The sequence below is a fragment of the Saccopteryx leptura genome, chromosome 7 (assembly GCF_036850995.1).
Source record: "Saccopteryx leptura isolate mSacLep1 chromosome 7, mSacLep1_pri_phased_curated, whole genome shotgun sequence".
NCBI lineage: Eukaryota > Metazoa > Chordata > Mammalia > Chiroptera > Emballonuridae > Saccopteryx > Saccopteryx leptura.
In genome coordinates, this window is record NC_089509.1 from 67,108,018 (window position 1) to 67,129,129 (window position 21,112).

The following is a 21,112-nucleotide window of genomic DNA, read 5'->3' on the forward strand; positions in this document are numbered from 1 at the left end:
ATTGCACTTGTCTGCAACCAAACCTGCAATATCTCAGAAATATGTTTGTATTTGTGCAGCAGGGTGCCTAGTGGGCTGAGCGTTTCCTTTTTAAAATGAAAAGATCAAGTTTTGGTCAATTTTGAGGATATATATGAAGGAAAATGCTTGCTGGAGCTTAAGTAGGCATGTATAAGTGGATGGGCTGCCTGTGGGCTAATAGGAAGTATTGGGAGTCAGTTAGATTGGTCTGGCTGGGATGTCACTGGTAGAAGAAAACATCAAAGAGGATGTGGCTGTGATATAAGGGAGACCCTCAAAAAGTTCATAAGTATATGGCTGAGACCAGAAGCCCTTTCCAGCCTGTTTATCTTGCCTTTTCAGTAAAAAATAGGGATACTGAATGCCTGGTACAGAAAAGTAGACTAATTAAGATTTCATGACTGGATGAGAAAGGATAGTTCTTGCATACAGTCCTTGCATAGAACAAGTTACAATAGCATCATTCTATGGTGGAAACAGGCAAGGGCAGCCTTGAATTACAGACCTACAATGAATTGATCAGAGTGTCCTACCGCTCATCGCCTCAGGATTGAAAGCAGCTCCAACAGCTTTGGACCTAAGTAAATCCCAGGAATCCTGGACAACTGTTTCAGTGGTGTCCTAATGGGGAAGATTTTGGACTTCTGCCTTACATGGCTAATGGAGATAAAGAGGATGTGGTCAATTAATTAACTAAAGAAATAAAAAAGATATTATATTTGTAGGTCTCCCTGGTTACATCTAGTTCATCAAGCAATGAAAGGTGTATGAACACACTTGTTCAGGTAGACAATTTGAATTCAAATTCTTGTTTAGAGCTTGTAATATTATATTATGTTTTCCTTTTCAAATAATTTTTAAGTTCCCATAATCAAAAAGTATAGACATTTATCTTCAGAATATTTTAACTATATTTAAGAAATAAATCTAGTAACATAGATAATATTTGGGACCTGCTTCACACTTGCCATTTTGCCTGTGCTATTTCATTTCAGTATCATTGCACCCCTGTAAGTTAGGCCAAATTACTGTTTTGGTATTGAAGATTCAGAGAAAAATGATTGTAAAGTTAAACTAAGCAACTCAGGTCTTTTGGCCCAAGTCATTTTGCATTAAAATAACAGAGAACCACACACATACAAAAATGTCAAGTACACTTTCAAGGACCTGAGAATTAAGAATATAAAGGGAATTGCCTGACCTGTGGTGGCACGGTGGGTAAAGCGTTAACCTGGAATGCTGAGGTCACCGATTTGAAACCCTGGCCTTGCCTGGTCAGGGCACATATGGGAGTTGATGCTTTCTGTTCCTCCTTGCCTTCTCTCTCTCTCTCTTTCTCGCTTTCCTCACTAAAATAAATAAATAAATAAATAAATTGATTTAAAAACTTTTAAAAAAAAGAGTGTAAGAGAAATTAATATTTGCCAACCTGCCCATCCTGGCAAAGGTAGGTATTTCACTACCTACCTCTGAGTTATTTGAATCAGAAAAAGAGAAAGAGGAAGATGGCAATGCTACTTGTCGAGAAAGGAACCAGAAAGGAGCTCCCTGACTTCTCTTCTCCACATTTCCCAAAATATGGTCGGAGGGCTCTTGCACTAAGAGTCACATGGGGTCTTATTTCTAGTGAGAAACCCTAGGCTCTTTTCCAGAACCTATATTTGAGATCTCATATATGGCCTATGGGTATCTTTCTTTTTAAAAGCCTTCCTGAGGAAAGGAGGTATCACACACACTACCTGACTTCAAATTATATTATAGAGCCACAATAATCAAAACAGAATGGTATTGACAGAAAACAGACATACAGACCAATGAAACAGAATCAAGAGGCCAGAAACAAAACCACATATATATGGACAAGTCGCCTGGCCAGGCGGTGGCACAGTAGATAGAGAGTCTGAATGGGATGCAGAAAGACCCAGGTTCGAGACCCCAGGGTTGCCAGCTTGAGCGTGGGCTCATCTGGCTTGAGCAAAAAAGCTCACTAGCATGGACCCAAGGTCACTGGCTCAAGCGGGGGTTACTCAGTCTGCTGAAGGCCCGTGGTCATGGCACATATGAGAAAGCAATCAATGAACAACTACGATATTGCAACGAAAAACTGATGATTGATGCTTCTCATCTCTCTTCGTTCCTGTCTGTCTGTCTATATCTATCCCTCTTTCTGACTCTCTCTCTGTCCCTGTAAAATAAATAAATAAATAAAATAAATTACAATCTAATAAGGACAAATCATCTTCAACAAAGGAGCCAAAAACACACAATAGAGAAAAGAAAGCTTCTTCACTAATGGTGCTGGGAAAATTGGAAAGCTAAATGCAAAAGAATGAAACTTGACTACAGTTTGTACTCTTGCACAAGAATTAATTCAAAATGGATCAAAGACCTAAATATAAGATCTGGAACTATAAATTTCATAGAAGAAAACATAGGTACTAAGCTCATGGATCTTGGCCATAGAGAACAATTTATGAATTGACCCCAAACACAAGGGAAATAAAAGCAAAAAAGAAATTAATGGAACTGTATCAAATTTAAAAGCTTCTGCACAGCAAAAGAAACTGACAACAAAACAAATAAGCAACCAACTGAATGGGAGATGATATTTGCAAACAGCTCCAATAATATCCCTAAACTCACAAAGCTCAGCAATAAACTCACAAAGCTCAGTAACATACAAGCAAACAATCCAATTTAAAAATGGGGAGAGGACCTGAAGAGACACTTCTCCCCAGAGGACATAAAATGGCCAGCAGATGTATGAAAAGATGATCATCTTCACTAGCTATTCAAGAAATGCATATCAAAACTATAATGATATACCACCTCACATCTGTTAGATTAGCTATTATCAACAAGTCAGGTAATTCAAGTGTTGGAGAGGCTGTGGAGCAAAAGGAACCCTCATCCTCTGCTGCTGGGAATGTAAAAGTATTATAGTTCAACAACTATGGAAGAAAGTATGGTGGTTCCTCAAAAAATTAAGAATAGAACAACCATTTGACCCAGCAATCCCTCTACTGGATATCTACCCCCCAAAACTCAAAAACATTGGTTGTAAAGACGCATGTACCCCAATGTTCATCGCAGCATTATTCACAGTGGCCAAGACATAGAAACAACCAGTGTCCCTCAGTAGAGGATTGGATAAAGAAGATGTGATATATATATACAATGGAATACTGCTCAGTCATAAGAAATGATGACATAGTGCCATTTACAGCAACATGGATGGACCTTGAGAACATTATACTGAGTTAAAGAAGTAAATCAGAAAAAGTTAAGAACTGTATGATTTCACATATAGGTGTGATATAAAATTGAGACTCATGGACATAGTTAAAAGTGAAGTGGTTACCAGGGAGAAGTGGATGTTGGCAAAGGGGTGGGAGAATGCTGTAAAAGGGACAAATATGGTGATAGAAAATTATTTGACTTTGGGTGATGGGTATACAACTTAATCAACCATTCAAATGCTATAGAAATGTTTATCTGCAACCTATGTACTCTTATGGATCAATGTCACCCTGTTAAATTGAATTTTCTACAAAAAAAGAAAGCCTTCTTATTGATTAATGTCACCCCATTAAATCTAGTTTTCTAAACAAAATATTTTTTAAAAGCCTTGTTAAGGGTTTAGTCTTCAGACTAACATATAAGGACTGCTGTCTACTCCCTGCAAGGGCTGCCTTACATATTAGTTTAAAGTGCTAGTATTAGCAGTTTTCTCAATATCACATTTGATTAGCAGTGTTTTTAACATAACATAAGTTGTTTATAAAGCCCTAATGAATCAGTCTGTGTTTAAGTCATTATAAATTCCAGAAAATTACTCTTTGCACTTTTCCATCTCTTATAGTTAATTAACCAGAAATGGATCAGATTATACATTGGCTTTTGAAATAAAAACATTTTGTTTTTAAATATTTCCCTTCTGTTTTCAACTATTATAATACGTTAAAGCCTGTGGAAAATATCTAGAACATGAAAGATCAATATTGAAATTGAAACCTTGTAATAAAATGAAATGAAAAATTTGAATATGGTTAGTTTAGACTAATGCTGCCAGAATTTGAGCTATTCTCTTTCAATAAATCAGTTAACACAGTATTATTCAGGTCTTGCCATTTCTTGACTCAACCATATACATCCGTGCCCCAGATCATTTGCCCTCACTCTTCTTTCCATCCGGAGTGCTTTCCCCAGATATCTACATGGCCACTCCCTAATTTTTTTAAGGCTGCTCAAATGTGACCTCATGAGTGAAGCCTTCCCTGACGACTCTATATAAAATATATATGCCCCCTCCTCTATTCTTATCATAATCAACCTATTTGATTTTTTCTTTATATCACTTTTTATTACATGACATATTTTATAATTATATTTAAATGTTTACTTGTGATTGTTTTTCAGACAACTAAAATGTGAGTTCTGTGAGGGCAGGGACACTATTTGTTCATTTGTTTTCATTGCTTTTATCCCCATCAGTGAATATTCCTGGACCATGGTAGGCGATCAAGAGAACTGGTGATAGCATAGCATTATGTTAACCTGCCCATGGTGCCCTTGTGAGGAAAAAGTGTTCATTTACTCATTCAGTAAGTACATGCCTGGATCTCTGCTACGTATTGTATGTTCGCACCGAGGGTTCTGGTTTCTGAGAGTGACTCCGTCTACTCTCACAGGCAAAAGGCCTGTGCTTAGTCACGTGTCCATGTCAAGGCATAAAATGCTTCTGAGCACCATTGCCAGTCAGGGCAGTCCTTTTCTAAAGTGCTGATTTGATCCTCTGTTTCATCCAACCTCCAGTTTATTCCTTCCAGTATATTCTTGATGTCAGATGTTGTATTATTCATTTCTGACAGGTTCCTTTCCATGGTTTTTGGGGTTTAGCGGGGGGCGGGTGGGGGTTAGTGCTTGCTCTTTGTTGAAGTTCTTACTTTGTTCCTTGGGCATCCGTATAAGCATTACTTTGAACTCTATATCTGATAAATTGTTTATCTGCATTTAATTTAGCTCTTTTTCTGGAGGTTTATCCTTTCAGTTGGAGCCTGTTTCTTTTTCTCCCCATTTTGGCTGCCTCTTTGTGTTTGTTTCTCGATATTAGATAGATCTGGTATGATTCCTAGTTTTTGTGGGGTAGCCTTATATGCTAGGTTTTCTGTTGGGTCCAGTGATTCGGTTTCCTCGATCACCTGAGCTGCATGCTCCAGGAATGTCCCTTGTGTAGGTTATGTGGGCTCGCCTGTTGTAGTTGAGCCTTGAATGCTTTTGGCCCATCATACATGGGATCGACCCTCAGGCTGGCTGATTGTGAGGCTTTACTTGACCAAAGCATGAAAGTTGCTGTACAGGTGCTGACCACAGGAAGCAGAATTCACCTCAGCTGGGTTTGGTGCCTCACAAGATCTCCCTTTGGATACGCTGCTTGTGAAGCTAATTAGATTCTGGTGTTATCTGAATCTGGCCACTGGGCGGGTTGGGTCTGGGACTAATGGAAGGGAACCTGGTGCAAGCCAATGTAAGATGCTGCTTGTGACTGGCCCTCAGCTACCTGTTTGGAGCTACCAGTGATGCACAGTTTGTGGTTGCCTCTCCTATGCTTAGGTGTATGTGAGAAGGACCAAGCTGTACACCAAGGCCAGCTTTCACCAGTTCCAGACCTGGGAGAAGATCAGCAATTGTCCCAAGCCACCCCAAGATCTGCCTTTGGCTTCCTCCACCTGCTGGCTGTCTGTTAGGCTCAGTGGTGGTAGAGTTGGGAGGATGGTGCTAGTGGATCTCCCCTGATAAGGAGGTGCTTGTCAGGCATCAGGGAAGGTCATAGATATGGCCCTCATCCCGGAGTCATAGGTATCAGTCTGTCCCAGATTTTACCTTGACCTCAGCAGGGTGGAGCTACTAGGAGTCAGGTTGGTGGAGACTTGGACCCCAAAAGATGGGTCTGTCAGCAGCCAGGAGGGTAATTTTACTGTATCTCTTAAGAGGAGGAAGTGCCAGTCAGATTCATAGAAAAATAGGGAAAATGGCGCCTACCCCAAAGCCAGACAACTGAGTCACTGTCACTGCCTAAGTCTGTCCAGATCTCTACTCTCTGGTCAAGGCAATTGGCTCTTCAGCAAGGCCTAGTCTCTATAGGGTGGGGTGAGAGAGAGTCTAGAGGGTGGGACAATTGCTTTCCCCCAAGCTGGTGCCACAGAGAGGGGAATGCTCCACCCAAGAATGATGACAACTGTGGTATGGAAGAATGAGTCAGCACAGGGGTTTTGATAGCTGTCCCACATGTCTCTATGCACAATCACAAACCCCTGACTCTCTTCATACAACTCTAGTTCACTCAGCCCTGGATGAGTGGCTTCAAGCAAGATTTTGTATGTTGGCCCTTTAAGAGGGTGCCTGAGTCTTTTTGGGCACTTGTTTCTTTCTGGCAGACAGAAACCTAGCTGTTTTTCACAGGTGAATGAATGCTATGTGGGTGCCTCTTCCCAGGACTGGTGCTCTGGGAGCGGGAGCCCGGCTCGGGTTTAGGTCCCACCTAACCAGGGAGAATTCTCCCCTCAGCTGAGCTCTCTCTCCTGAACCTCAGCCACAGCTCTGGGGAACCGGGCCAGCCCTTTTCATGTCTCTACCCTTCTTACCAATCTCAGTGTGGCTTTTTTCTGTGAATCCTTGGCTGTAAGACTCCTCTTCATTTAGTCTTCAGTTAGTTGTTCAGGATGATTATTGTTAAATTTAGCTGAAACTCCAATTTGGTCCTGGGAGGATGTGAGTGTAATAGCCACTTACATTGCTGCCATTTGGATCTCCTGAAAATTTTTTAAATACCTAAGAAACTATGCTTATAACTCTGAATATTATTGATGGTGAATAATTATGTTGATCCATTTCTGTGGCAATACGCCCTTTGGACTCTGGTAGAAAATAAAAATTCTAGTTCTTTCTATATTGATTTTCCACTTTATTCTTCAAAATATGCTTCTGAAGGTCCTTTTTTCAAATTTTCCATTACCATTTTATGACTGTTTTTGTGACTTGTTGGTATTTCACAGTTCTATAAGGGTAAATAACTACTACAGTGATGTTATGTAATATTCAGGGTAACACATTGGAGTCTTAGGCATAGATTATTTTACTCCATTTCAAGGTGCCAATAAACTCTTCTTAAAAAGCTCTCACCAAAAATAACTTAGTATAGAGTCTCTTAATATGAGCTAAGTTAAAAATACTCAGGAAGGTTAGATGCACAGGAGAGCCCCAGACCAGAGAAAGAATACATTTATAATTGAGTAGTCTTTACAAAACTGAATAGAAATGGGATAGAAGAGTTGTCTTTCTGCCTTTGCTCTGCCAGTTCAGCAATGCCACTGTCAGAAATGCTTCCTGAGGAGCCTAGATCTCCCCATTTCATTAAAAAGTTAGCTGAATATATTTAACATTTATTAGATAATTTATTCATCTTTCTTTGAGAAGGAATATTCTCTGAAAGTTTTTTCCTTTCTTTTTTTAATTTCAGTGGATATTTTCAATGGCTTTTCCCCAAGAATACTAATTATGGGAGAGAATGTCCAGACTTTTATTTCAAACTTCACACAATTACTTTGAAAACAATGCTAAAAATAAATAAATAAACAATAAGTCTAGATTTAACAACCACTCACATGGTTTATGTCTATATAATGCCAATGTAATAGGTTCACTAAACATGCTCTTTGTAAATTGAGTCACATTAATGAATAAACCAGTTAAAATTATTTTTGTCATCCCGTATGGGCAAGAATTGACTGACTTGATTAATGAAAGATTGAGAGATTGTTTACATTATTTTCTACCGTGTATATGAAAGCCGCTTTAGAGTGTTCTCTGAGTTTCAGGAAGAAAATCATGATTGGTGTACTTAGCATTTCTTCATAATATGTAATAGTCATTCAGAACAAAAGAATACCATTGGGCATTCTCTGTTCAAGTTGGTAAGAGGTAGAATCTAGTACTACTTAAGAGCCTGAACTCCAGAGGCAGGCTGCCTGGATTCAATCCACTTATTAGTTGTGCGACCTTGAGAAAGATTGCTTTATCCATAAAGTTTTCTTTTGATTATAATAGTATAAGGTTGTTATAGAATGAGATAATTATAATATATAGAAAATGCTTAAAACCGGGCCTGGAGTATTCAAGTATGTTGTAACTGTGAGCTCACTCTCTCTTTCTTATCCACACATTGTAGTCATAAAAAGATTATGTTTCCCACAACAATGCTGCATACATACATAAGCATAGCAATGCAACCACATTTATCTTTACTCACAGTTCCTTAATAAGAAGTATATTTATTATTAAGTTATATTAATTTGAGAAAAGACCTGGTAAGACCCATGCTTGTCTAGTATTGCTCTTTCTAGCTTAGGGTATCAATAATTTATCTAATTTTTATAGTAGTTATAGATTTGAGTCCATTATATTTAGGTAGTAAATAGCAGATTAATAGAATTATTTATTAACATATATTCTAGTTATCCTCTGATTCCTTCTCACAAAAAAATGTATAAAACCCTCCCAAAAATGTCTTCAGGAAATAGAAAAAAATTAAATCTTGAACAGAAAGATTTCTTATTAATTTTCAAAGCTTCATTTTCAATTTCTCTTTCTTCTCCCTCCAAAGATACAGTATGAAATATACATTTCTATGAATGAGAAATGAGATCATTACTGTTAAGTAAAATTAATTACCTTAATACTAAAAATATTTGAGAAGACAAGACTTCAATTTTTATAACATCAATAAAAATTACATTAGATAGTAGTGGAACTTAAATGTTTATTGGCCAGAAATTTAAATATACCACTCTTAGATAACAAGTAGTGTAAACTTTTTTAAAATTCTCCAATATAAAATACGCTTATGTTACTACTGATCAAGTATACTATATTACATAGAGCATGTGGATTGAAGTCAACTGAAAAGTAGTCCCACTTCTATATAAATCCTAAAAATAGATTTTCTACAATTTTTTATACTGCTGAAAAACTTTGTATAAAAATATTTTTATAAAATCCAACTCTAGGTCCTGACCAGGTAGCTCAGTTGGTTAAAGCATTGTCCTAATATGCCAAGGTTGCAGGTTTGATCCCTGGTTCAGAGCACATAAACAAATCAACCAATGAATGCATAAACAAGTGGAACAACAAATCAATGTTTCCCTCTCTCTCCCTTCCTCTCTCTCTAAAATCAATTATTAAAAGTCCAACTCAAAGCAAATATTTTTTTTATTTCTTTCATGCAGGTTATCTTTCATTTGCCCTTATGGATACCTTTTCTACTCTTCTTCACCTGTTTTCTACTCTGGGAGGACACTTGTGGGCTATAATGGTTCCCTTTATGCTGACTTCTTTTGAGGTTGGTTAATAAAGAACATTGGCATGAGACTGAAAAGAAGGAAGAGAGTGAAATGATGGTATTTATGCCATGGACAGTCTGATATTTCAGCCTGACGGGCAGGCCTCTACAATGTCTCTAATTTTCAGGTACTGTTCTATTTCCATGTCCCTGCTTACCTGAGTGAATAATCTGGGCTCCAGATAGTGTTCCTTCTGCTTGTTCCTTCTTGCCTGGGGTGGTACCAGTTGTTACTAGCCCTGGTTATTGAGGTATCCCTTGTAATTTCCCCACACCTGACCCATAATAAACACCTTCTTTATTAAACTATTAAGTTACAACGTGAGGCCCTGGCCGATTAGCTCAGTGGACAGAGAGTCAGCCTAGTGTGCAGATGTCCCAGGTTTCATCCCCCATCAGAGCACACATGAGAAGCAACAATCTGCTTCTCTTCCCCTCCCTCTCCTTCCTTCTCTCTTTCTTCCTTTCTCGCGGCCAGTGGCTCCATTAGTTCGAGCATCAGCCCCAGGCACTAAGGATAGCTCTGTTGATTTGGCCTCAGTCAGGGTTTGCTAGGTGGATCACTGTCCAGGCACATGTGGGAATCTGTCACTCTATCTCCGCTCCTCTCACTTTCAAAAAAATTACAATGTGAGTATGCCATTTCATCAAACTCAAAATACTCAGTTAAAATTTCCTGCTAAGACCATGACTGATACCTTACCAAGAATCTTGTGACATAACTCAAAATATATGATTTATTTTGTTCTAGAAAACAGAGCTTAAACTAAGCAGAATACTTGAGTTTGTTCATTTTTAATGCCTTTTAATATTTCATGTTGCCACCTTTCTTCCCCTTAGTTCTTCCAAGGTATTTTAATGCCTGGTCCCTCTATTGTCCCACACTCTTTCCTGAATGAACCATCTAGAAGTACCTTCTATCTAGAGCTTGTCTTCTGTTTCCCCGACATCAATATTTACCTACCTTATAGTTCCATCTCCTTAAACACCTGGGAATTGCGTTAACATGAGAATTGGTTGGTTAGCATATTTTCAGGTTGACAGATCTTTTCTGTCAATGCCTTAATTCAAGGAATCGTGGTAGGTTTCTGGATAAAATATTTGGGGATGGGCAGCAAGCTTAGCACTGCTTCAAAATCATTTCCTCAGAATAAGAGGTAACCATTTATTCTGCCTGAAAATGGAGTCAGATATGTTATATTCAGTAGATATCTGTTCTTAACAAAAATCTGAGGATTATAAAAGTGAATGCATCAATAATATTAAGCATATTATAATGGGAGATTAAAGAGGATTTTGTCTTTGCAAATAAATTAAGGCACACATTATCTAACAACACCATTCTGCTAGTAGCAGTTGAAAACACACTATCTATAACACATGACGAACAAGTTTAATATTCATTCTCTTCATAATTTTAAAAGATTAAAAATCATTTAATTTTAAAGATATATGAATTTATAGCTCATTTATACATAACTGGATTCAGTTGGTGTCCAGAATACTTTTTTACTAGGCAGTCAATTTTTTAAATATGCAATGTTATTTTCTCATGTCTAAGGGTATTCCAAGAACATACTGTAACAACCTTGTCTCCTCACAAGTAATAGAAAATCACAAGCTACTTAAGTCACACTGAAAGTAAAGTACTCCCTCTTTACATTAAGTTGCCTTCAATTTTTCATGATCAGAATTATAAAATGATAGAGCTCTTATATTGGCTTAACAGATGAGCTGCATCTAAGTGTATGGTTTGAAGTCATTGTGATTTACTTCCCAGCTCTATTTATCAAGATTGATATTTAAAGGATGGTGAGTAATGAGAGTTCAGATTGAGTGATGAAAGTGGTTTTCATAAAATGTTACAAATCCCATTATTGATTTTTAAAAAATCTATATTCTTTAATAATTAAGTATATATAGCAGTTATGCAATGCCAAGACTTTGGAAATTATTTTGAAAATGTAAAAGTATTAATGAAGCCAATTTTTTTAAAAAAAATTGATAATGATATTTCTCTCATTTTCTCATCAAGCTTCAGATCATACTAAACTCTACAGAAGCAATATCTGTGTCTTGATAAGAGGAAATAAATCATGCTTACAATGAAAACAGTACAGAAAAATTTGAAAAGAAAGAGAAAGCAGATGTTAAACAGGAAAAATAATGTACAGTTATAAAACCAGAAAGAGGGGAAATTTTATGTTAGTGATCACCAATTGGAAATATTTTTGGTTTAATTGTCCTGGGACAGATTTGGAATCACCTCTCCAGCATGAAGAGCCCAAACATAAGTTCACATGATATACTGTATTTCCCCATGTATAAGATGCTCCCATGTATAAGATGCATCTTAACTTTGGGGCCAGAAATTTTAAAAACAGTGTATTACATAAAGTTATTGAACTCAAGTTTAATTCATCATAAAATTCATATAACTCCTCAAGTGAAATGCAAGTAAAAAAAAAAACTACAACCATTGAATAAGAAGCACCCAGTTTTTAGACCCCAAATTATTTTAATAATGGTGCGTCTTATACATGGGGAATATAGTAATCTAGCCTAGTGAATGTGCTGATTTCTGTGATCCCTGAAAAGATAGAAATTCATGAGGTAAGGTTCACTATTAAATGACTCTGTCTGGGGATCATTTCCTGACCATGGCAGAGAATGCTAAAGTTCAAATAGAGCATGTGATTCCTGTTCAGCTGAGGTAGAGAAGATTAGAACATGAGGTAGCTTTAATGACTAGAATTTGAGCAAGTTACTGAAGAAGAGGAGATATCATCAGGAGGAGGGCCAGAGTCACACAGAGGTCACCTACAAGTCTGTTCTGAAGGCTGAATTGCATATTTATAGTACAATATTATCCAAGGCTTACAAGAGAATAGCTGCTAAGGAATTTAAAACAGAATAGACATACTAGAGGCCAGAGATTGGAGATGGAGATCTAGACCAGCCAGAGTAGAGAAATTTCTTTAACACTTTATGATATCCAGCTGAGACAACAAGAACAACAAGCTTTAAATATAAGAACCATGTCTTAGAATAGGGCTTGCTTTAGATGTGCCTTAACAAGGCCTAAAACTATGCTCTGAAAAAAAGGAGCTAGGAGAAACAGTGTTTAAAGATTTTTGAGACTTACAAAGCTAAAGAGCTTGGGAACAATTTGGTATTTCCACAGATTTGTCCTAGTATAATAAAAAACAAGCCTCTAGTAGTTCAAACTGACTATGGATGTGATAGAACCAATTATGGAAGCAAAAATCAACATGCCTCAAAGTAAAATAATAGAATCCAGAATCTCTACAAATTATCATTGATGATGTCCAGTATACAATAAAGAATTATAAAGTGTGTAAAATCAGAAAATGTAACTCATAGTAAAAAAAATTTTTTAAGTCATCATCATCCATAGAAATAGAACTTGAAATGGCATCAATGTTAGATTTAGCAGACATCCATAATTATGTTCAAAGAATTAAAGGAAAATATGTTCAAAACAAAAAAGAAGATATGATCTTAAATGAGTGAATAAATAGATAAGTGAGGCAGAGAAATGCTAACTATTTTTAAAAGGAAGCAAATACAATTATATAATAAACAAGTATAATAACTATACTGAAAATTTTACTAAATGAGTTAACTGTAGACTATAAATGTCAGAAGAAAGATGTCTGATTATAGATGTCAGAGAAAGTGAAATAGAATATTAAAAAGCTGTGGGACTTTATAAAATTAATAAACAAAGGATGGTTAGAATAAGGCAGAAAAAAATTGAAGAAATAAGAATTTCTGGGAAAAATAATCTACTTATAGATTAAAAAAATTCAAGCAACAACAAGCTGAATAAAATCAAGAAAAACAACATGAAATATGACGTTCAGTATTCTGAGATCCAAACATACAAAGAAAACCTTGAAAGCATGATGAAAGGGGAACATTAGTATGAACAACAATTGACTTCCCAGAAACAATAAAGGTCAGAAGGCAAAGAAGGATAGCACTAACATACTTAAAAAAAAATATTTTCCACCCTCAATATTATATCCAGAAAAAATTATTCTTCAAAAAACTGAAAGTGAAATAAAGGCAAATTTCAGATACATATATGCTTAACAAATTTGTTGCCATTAGTAAAAATTAAAATGCTAAGTACTAAAACAAAATAAAATTTTAAAAGATATTAAGTTTTACTGAAGTAAAAACAAAATACTGAAGGATATTCTTCAGACTGAAAACTAAAAACAAAGCCTAAAACAAAATACTAAAGAATATTCTTCAGATTGAACAGAAATTATACCAGATGGAAACTTGAATCTACAGGAAGAAATGAGTCCTATAAATAATAAATGGATAAATACAAAAGATAATGTTTTGTATCATATGATTTCCTTAAGACAGTTGACAGTTTTGTGCAAATAATAATAATAACAATGGAAGGGTAGATTTATAACATATGGCAAGTAAAATATGTGACCATAATATCACAAATACTGTGAAATGTACTTTTGTGAAGTCATGAATAGAAAGTGTGAAGTGACAGTTGTGAGATGGAAAATGGTACTATATTGAGTATACACAGATTTTGATAAATATTGCTAACTTTAGAGCAAACAAAAAAATAAGACTATACTTAAGAAACCAATAGAGAAATAAAGTGGAATACTAAAAATATTCTCAATAAGGCAGGAGAGAAGCAACAGAGGAATAAAATTAAAAGAAAGTGGAAAATGAATTGAAAATGGAATACTTAAACCCAAACACATAAATAATTATATTAAATATAAATAGATTAGCATTCTAATTAAAAAGTAGGGATTGCCAGACTTGGTATAAAGGATGATTCAACCATATGCTTTCTATAAGAGATACACTTTAAAGACACAAATTAAGTTAAAGAATGGAAAAAGATATACTAAGCAAAAACTGAACATAAGAAGCTAATGTGTCTATATTAATATCAAAACAAAGAGTATTATAAGACATAAGGAGGGATATTTTATAATAATTAAAGAGGTGGTATATCAATAGGATATAATAATCCTAAATTTTTATGCATCTGATAACAGAACCTCAAAAGTTTATGAAGTAAAAACTGATAAAACTGAAGGGAAATTTTGACAACAAGCCATCATTATATTTGAAGATTTTAAAACTCATCTCTCAGTAACTGAGAGAAAAAAATACACATAGAAAAACATCAGTAAAGATATAAAAGTTTGAGAAACATTGTCTACCAACTCGATCTAATTGACATTTAAAGAATTCTATACTCCAAGCTGCAGGATATACATCCTGAAAAGTGCAATTGAAAGAGTGCACATGAAACATTCATCAAGATAGATCCAGTTAAAACCATAAAATAGGTCTCAATTAATTTCAAAAAATTAAAATTTTGAAGCATATTCTATGACCACACAAAGTCAAATTAGAAATCAGTAGCAGTAAAAAATCTAGAAATCTCCAGCTATTTGGAAATTAAATAACATACTTCTAAATAATGTGGAAGTCAAGAAAGAAATCACAAGGGAAATTAAAACTATTTATAACTAAATTTATATAAAAATATAATATATAAAAATTAGGGGGATTTAGCTGAAATAGTACTTAGATAAAATTTATTGTTTTAAATGCCTAGACTTGAAAAGAAGAAAGTTCTTATATCAATTATATAAGTTTCTGCTTTTATAAAATAAAAAGAAAATTTAATGCAAAGTAAGTAGAGCAAATAAATATTAAATAAAAGAGCATATGTCAATAAAAGTAGAAAACCTAAAATAAAGCAGAAAACTAACAAAACCAAATGTTGATTCTTTGAAGAAGTTAATAAAATTGATATACCCTGTGCAAAACTAATCAAGAGTAAAAAGAAGTACTAAAGCATGAAGAATGATATAAATGGTATCATTGTACATTATATAGCTATTAAAAAGATATTAATGGGATATTAGGAATAATTTTATGGCAATAAATTTGGAAATTAAGATGAAATTGGAAAATTCCTTGAAAATTAAAAAAGTGACTTACCAAAACTGACATAAGAATAAGTAGAATTTCTGAATCTATTAAAGAAACTGAATCTGTAATCAAAAACCTTTCCAGGCCATGGCCGGTTGGCTCAGTGGTAGAGCGTCCGCCTGGCGTGCGGGAGTCCCAGGTTATCTTCCCGGCCAGGGCACACAGGAGAGACGCCCATCTGCTTTTCCACCCCTCCTCCTCTCCTTCCTCTCTGTTTCTCTCTTCCCCTCCCACAGCCGAGGCTCCATTGGAGCAAAGTTGGCCCGGGCGGTGAGGATGGCTCTGTGGCCTCTGCCTCAAATGTTAGAATGGCTCTGATTGCGGCAGAGCAACGCCCCAGATGGGCAGAGCATCGCCCCCTGGTGGGTGTGCCGGTGGATCCCGGTCGGGCGCATGCGGGAGTCTGACTGCCTCCCCATTTCCAACCTCAGAAAAATACAAAAAAACAAAAAAAACCAAAAAAAAAAACCTTTCCAAATGGAAAATACCAAGCCCAGGTGGTTTAACTGTTAAGATTTATCAGCTCTTTAAGGAAGAAATGAGAGCAATCTTACACAAATTCTTTCAAAAACAGAGGGAGAGAGAACACTTCTGAACTTATGAGGCAGTCATAACTCTCATATAAACCTGACAAAAACATTACAAAAAAAATTTACACATCAATATTCTTCATGAGTATGAATATAATAATACTCAATAAAATCTTAGCAAATTGAATTTAGTAATATATGTAAAAGATAATACTTTATAATCAATTGGGATTTACCTTGGGAATGTAAGATTAAATCAAAATTAAAAAATGAATTAATGTACTTTACCATATTAACAGAATAAAGGAGAAAAACCATAAAATCCTTTCAAAGAGAAAAATCATTTGATAAACTGAAACCTCAATCACAAGAATAACTAAAAAAAAAATCCTCTTACCAAACAATAGAAGTAAATATCCTTCACCTAACAAAAGACATCAACAAAATTCCCACAGATATTATATTTTATAATGGAAAATTTTTTACATCTCATAGATATGATATTTTATAATAAAAATTAAATTTTTTTGTGCTCACTTTGGCTGCATTCATACCAAAATTGGAATGATTCAGAGAAGATTAGCATGGCCCCTGTGCAAGGATGACACACAAATTCATGAAGCATTCCATATATTTAAAAAGCTTTTGCACAGCTAAAGACAATATGAACAAAATAAAAAGGCAAACCACACAATGGGAGAACATATTCGACAATACCTCTGATAAGGAGTTAATAACCAAAATTTATAAAGAACTTATAAAACTCAACACCAGAAAGATAAACAATCCAATCAAAAAATGGACACAAGAAATGAATGGACACTTCTCCAAAGAGGACATACAGATGGCCAATAGGCATATGAAAAAATGCTCAATATCACTAATGATTAGAGAAATGCAAATTAAAACCACAATGAGATAATCACCTCACACTGGTCAGAATGGCGTTCATCAACAAAACAACACAGAATAAGTGCTGGTGGATGTGGAGAAAAGGGAACCCTCCTGCACTGCTGGTGGGAATGCAGACTGGTGCAGCCACTATGGAAAACAGTATGGAGATTCCTCAAAAAATTAAAAATTAAACTTCCTTTTGACCCAGCCATCCCACTTTTGGGAATATATCCCAAGAACACCACATCAACGAGTCAAAAGGAGAAATGCACTCCCATGTATATATGGTAGCATTGTTTACAATAGCCAAGATCTGGAAACAACCCAAGTTTGCCTGTCAGTGGACGAGTGGATCAAAAAGCAGTGGTACATATACACAATAGAATACTATGGGGCCACAAAAAAGAAGAAAATATTATTTTTTGTGACAACATGGATGGACCTAGAAACTATTATGTTAAGTGAAATAAGCCAGGCAGAGAAAGAAAAATATCATATGACCTGAGTCATCTGAGGAATCTGACAAACAATATGAACTGAGGAGCGGAACAGAGACAGAAGTGGGATCAAAGGATCCAGAAGGAAAGCAGGCAGAGGGAAAGGGGATGATAGGCTGATAGGATGAGATGAGAATAGAAAAGCAAATCCTGGAGGGAAGGGGGTAGGGCATTACAGGGAGGGGGACAGAGAGGTTGTACTGGGGAACACGGGGGAGGGGAGGATAATTTGGGGGGACATTAGAATCCATGTAAACACAATAAATTAATAAAAAATATAAAATTAAATAAAAGTAAAAAAAAGAAAATTAAATTTTTTCACAGCATCATTGTCCATAATCAATAAGATAATTTATCAAAGTTGTAATATAAAAGGTCAATATTCAAAATCTTTTATATTTTTAAATGTTAACAGAAACAATTAAAAATCAAATTTTACCGTACAATTTTCAATACAATCGAAAAACTTAAAATGCATAGGTATAATTTAATGAAAGATGCACAAGACCACTAAAAATTGCGATGTATCACTGACAGATACTAAAGAAATCTATATAAAAGAAAAATTATACCATTTTATAGATTAATAATCTTAAGTATGTTCTCCTGAAATTGACCTATAGATCTAAGGCAATGCCAATAAAAACCCTAAAAGAATTTTGGAGAAATAGACAGCCTATTTTAAAATTTATATGAAAATGCAAAGGACCTAAAATTACCAAAACAATTTTTTTTAAAACAAAGTTGGAGAGTTTACACTACATCATGTTAAACATATTACATCTGCCCTGGCCAGTTAGTTCAGTGGTAGGGCATCAGCCCAGTGTTGAATATCTCGGGTTCGATTCCCGACAAGGACACACAGGAAGGGCACCCATCTGCTTCTCCTCCCTTCCTCTTCTCCTTTCTCTCTTTCTCTTCCCCTTCACAGCCAAGATACCACTGGAGCAAAGTTGGCCCAGGCACTGAGGACGGCTCCATGGCCTCTGCCTCAGGAGCTAGAAAGGCTCCAGTTGCAATGGAGCAACAACCCTGATAGGCAGAGCATCGCCCCCTAGTGGACTTGCCAGGTGGATCTCAGTCAGGCGCATCTGGGAGTTTGTCTCTCTGCCTCCGCACTTCTCACTTCAGGAAAAAAAAAATTTTTTTTTAAAAGACTTAATACAAAATGTCAGTGATGAAGACAGTGTGGTATTGGTATAAAGATAGGTATGTTGATCAAAGGAACACAATGTCAGGTTTGAAATAAAACCTCATTTTTATTGCCACTTGATTTCCAGCAGAATGCCAAGTCACTTTAATTAGGGAAGAAAAAACTTCTCCATAAATGATACCAAAATATTTGGATATCCATATAAAATACATATTAAATATGTATTTCCGATGGCTTTAGGTGACCCCTGTGTTTTGGTTGTTCAACCCCCGCCGGGGTCACGACCCATAGGTTGAGAATCGCTGATATAAAAGAAAAGAACCTCACATTTATAAAAATTAATTTTAAATAGATTAAAAATCTAAATGTACACATAAAAGTATAAAGCTTTTAGAATAAAACATTAAATCAAGTTTTCACAGAACTAGATAGGCAATTATTTCTTAGGCAAGATACAAAAAAATAAATCACAAACCATAAAAGAAAAATTAATAAATGGGATTTTATCAAAATTTAAATCTCTTACTCTTTGGAAGATACCATTAAGAAAATGAAAAACAAGGCACAGACTGGGAAAAAATATTCACAATATTTATATTTGAGAAAAGACTTGTATTCAGGCTACATAAAGAACCCCTAAACTCAATAATAAGATAAATCTATGGGCTGAAACCTTGAACAGACATGAGTGGGCAATAAGCACATGGAAAGATACTTGACATCATTGGCCAGCAAGGCATTCACAAGATATTTCATCTACTACTCAAACAGGGCTTCTATCTCTTATCAAAGTTAAAGATTTCTCAATCAAAAATATGCCATATGCCTCTTGAAATAATACATAATACACTCCCATAAGAACTATGCTAAGAAGTTAACATTGGGAGCAATTTCTACATTCAGATATGGGTTCCTTTAGACAAACTATGTTAGTTCAGATCGTGATCATCTCTAAATGAACCATTTCAATGGCTTCCTAAATGAGACAGTATCGGACAGTATCAGAGTTGTCTATCATCATGCTAAATTTAGCTAGCGCCCCCACTGCATACAGGAGGGTCCCTGGCAGAGCATGCATGGCTCCTCACACTATGGCCTCAGCCAAGTTCCCGGTCTTCCTCTCCTGCTGCACCCTTTCCACAATCAGTCTCCAAGCACTCTGAATTCCTCACCATCCACCAGTTCTGCCACATTTGCTCATAAATTATTTACTATTCCCAAAATTTAAATGCTTGGAAAAATGCTTAATCGTCCATCCCAACCCACTTCAAACATCACCTCCTTTGTGAAATTTTTCTTATCTGCCAAAGAAGACAGTTTCCTTCCTCCCAGTTGCTACCTTACCTTGTGCAGTACACCATTATATTTATGTCATTTTATTCGGATTGCATGTTATTATGTCTAACTTAAATATCAGATTTTGATCAGCTTAGTGCCAGGTACACTGCATTATTTACTGTTAACTTTCCCCAACACCATGCACAGTGCATGAATCTCAGTAGCAACTCAATAAATGTTTGCTGAGGAATGGATGTTTGATCAGATATAAAGCTTTTGCATTTAGGTATAGAAGAGTATGCATTCCCAACACTAAATTGAATATGCTCCATACACAAAAGATTTTCTCTATTTTCTTTTTTTTTTTTTGGACCAGAGTAGACAGGGCTGCCAGCCACAGGACCACTACCCCTGTCAATTTCCAGGGATCTTGACGTAGGAATATAGTCTTGTTTAAGTTTATCCCTATAACGACTATAATGGGGCACTACTTTGGAAATAACTTAGGACAGATTTCAACTTAAAAAAATTATAAGGGCATTTTTATATAAAACTGTTTTTGATAAAAAGCACTTTTACAAGGATTCTAATATCTAAAAGTAAACGGTCTTTAAAGTGGTCGTCGATACTCTTCAGACACTGAAGGAATGATAGGCTTGGAAATTTTGGATACTAAAGACAAAGCAGACCAGTAGACAAAGCTTTAAATGGTGAATTAAAGGGGTTGGTAAAACTTATAACTACATAAGAAATTTGAAGCTATTTAATGCCATTGCCAATTGTTGGAAATTTAAAGTGTAAGGTTGGTTTCCTTGCATCATCGGAAACGGAGGTGAGATTGCACAATGTAAACAAAACCTTGCATTGATCTGAATACAGCGAGCACTGCAGATGTGTGTGTATGTGTGTGTGTGTGTGTGTGTGTGTCTGTCTGTCTGTCCATTCAGAGAACAGAAATAATATGGGGTTATATATCTCCGGTTTTTCTACTGTGCCAAAGCATCTTCAAACGTGAAGAGAGCTGCACCCAGGACACCTTGGTTCTATTCCTACAGCCTAATTGTTTCAGTTTTTACTTGGGAATGCCCCCAAGGCCAGAGCACAAGGATGTTCTGTACACTCCTTTAAATAAAACAATTTTATTATAAAAGTAGAAAAATGGTTGAAGGAAGGAAACTTATCCTACTCACAGGCACTTCTATAAATGCACAAAAGACTACATTGTGCCGTACCCAGTAATTATTATTAAGCATTTGTATAGAACTTTATATTTACAAAGTGCTTTGTAGTCTTTTATATTATTATTCCTCACAGCAGTCTT

General features: G+C 35.7%; 1 non-coding gene and 1 pseudogene across 1 annotated transcript; both read left to right on the forward strand.

The window, feature by feature from the left end:
• The window catches only part of LOC136379006 (eukaryotic translation initiation factor 3 subunit F pseudogene), a 67,662-nt pseudogene that overhangs the window by 37,159 nt on the left and 9,391 nt on the right, over positions 1-21,112 (forward strand).
• Positions 16,499-16,605, forward strand: LOC136379199 (U6 spliceosomal RNA). The gene has a single exon (XR_010746695.1). It is a non-coding gene; the product is annotated as a U6 spliceosomal RNA (small nuclear RNA).